The sequence below is a fragment of the Magnolia sinica genome, chromosome 1, assembly GCF_029962835.1.
Source record: "Magnolia sinica isolate HGM2019 chromosome 1, MsV1, whole genome shotgun sequence".
Classification (NCBI taxonomy): Eukaryota; Viridiplantae; Streptophyta; class Magnoliopsida; order Magnoliales; family Magnoliaceae; genus Magnolia; species Magnolia sinica.
The window spans coordinates 97,797,281-97,799,125 of record NC_080573.1 but is presented as its reverse complement, the minus strand read 5'-3'; the positions used below and the strand labels follow the sequence as shown (position 1 = coordinate 97,799,125).

At 38.9% G+C, this 1,845-nt stretch overlaps 1 non-coding gene across 1 annotated transcript; it reads right to left on the bottom strand.

The window, feature by feature from the left end:
* Positions 1 to 1,350: 1,350 nt before the first annotated feature.
* Positions 1,351 to 1,457, bottom strand: LOC131223100 (small nucleolar RNA R71). The gene has a single exon (XR_009160290.1). It is a non-coding gene; the product is annotated as a small nucleolar RNA R71 (small nucleolar RNA).
* Between the last annotated feature and the right edge of the window lie 388 nt (positions 1,458 to 1,845).

The following is a 1,845-nucleotide window of genomic DNA, read 5'->3' as shown; positions in this document are numbered from 1 at the left end:
GATGGGGCGGATCCGAGTTTTGGATGAGCCACACCACTAGTCAACGTGTGGTGATAATTCCGTTGCTTCCCATTTTACGTCCGCTGTTACAACATACAGACAGTTTCTTTCTTGTCTTGTTGTTCAAAATAGATGGGGGTCCACCTGTGATGATCTTCTGAAAGATCCACTCCATTCACCGTCTTTGGCACGCCTTGCAAACCCATGTTCCCAAATTTGAAGTAGATCCAAACTTCAGGTGGGCCGCACGATCTGCTAATGCATTAAATAGTATTTACCGTTAAAACCATCTTCACTCTTACGTAGTAACCTTACACCCTTTAATTACAAATTTGCCATCCATTTTCTAATCATCTTCCAATGTTTATTATATCAGAGTGTACTGTCCAAACGGCCTAAAATTTGGCGGGTATCCCCCGTTTTTCATGCTCTTTCAATCGGTCCAATTTGAGCCCCGATCTCCTTAGGATGCCCAAGATGCTCCTTTAGTGGCCTACACACTCCGTAATTCAAAATAACATTTGTACACCTCCGATTGACAAGTTATCAGGTAGTTTAGACTTAAACCCAAAGATCTTCATAATGACTGATTCATCCAGATATTCGGATGGCCCATTTGGCGGATCCAAACCTGATGGATGGTCAGGTAACTTGTTAAAAATAAGGACGCTTTATGGTTAGCACTCTAACCATGTATATGGGTGGATGTATGGTCAGTTTTGTGAATGGGTGAACACAAAGTGGGTTTTCGGATTGATTAGGGGTATTGGTTGATGGCATTTTCGTAATTATTATTGATCTATGAGTTTTGGGAAATCTAATGGCTCCACATAGTTATAGGTATGTTTCTAAGCAATTCTTACAAAAGAATGTATATCTAAATCATTATGGATAAGGAGTTTATTCGTTGTTTCGTTCAAGCTAAATTACTTACGTCAAATCACATGACGAATGACCTTATTTTGAAATTCAAGGGCTAGATGGCTTAATATATCGATGGAGATTATACTAGACGGCTGAGATACATAGATTGTGGGTCACTAGATGATGATGTGCAAGGTAAGTCACATGTGTTTCCACACACGTGTAAACAGATTTAGACTTCTACTGTAACACTCGTGTACTGAAAGGTATGGGGCATTACAACATTTGAAAGAGTTTGATGAGATCATAGCCACTTTATACTTTCCTAATGTGTCTGAAGACATGATCAGGCTGAGACTCTTTCCCTTCTCCTTGAAAGAGAAAGCTAAGACGTGGTTGCACTCACTACGTCCACGATTTATTGGCAGATGGAACGGCATGACAAGGGAGTTCATAAAGAAATTCTCCCCATATCATAAAACGAACACCCTTAGAAAATCTATCATGAACTTCGCCCAAAAGGAAGATGAAACATTCTTCCAATGTTGGGAGTAGTTCAAGGATCTCGTCAATTCATGCCCACAATATGGTTTTAAAACATTGCACATAACAAGTTTTTTCTACGATGGACTGACATCTTTCATGCGCCAAATGGTTGAGACGATGTGAAATGGGGAATTCATGAACAAAGATGTCAATGATGTGTGGGATTATTTTGATAAACTTACAGAAAACACACAATAATGGGATATCTCCCCAAGACCAAACACCATGTCTAAGCCTGCTTAATCAAAGGAGAAGAGTAGAATTTACTTGTTGAAAGAGGAAGATGACATAAATGCTAAAGTGACTAGTCTTATAACGAAACTCAAAGCCATGAAACTTAAGAAGGAAAAGGATAAGGAAGTTGTTTGTATTATTTGTGCTTGCAATGTGCATACTATTGAAAATTGTCCAACAATACCTACTTTTTAAGAAGTT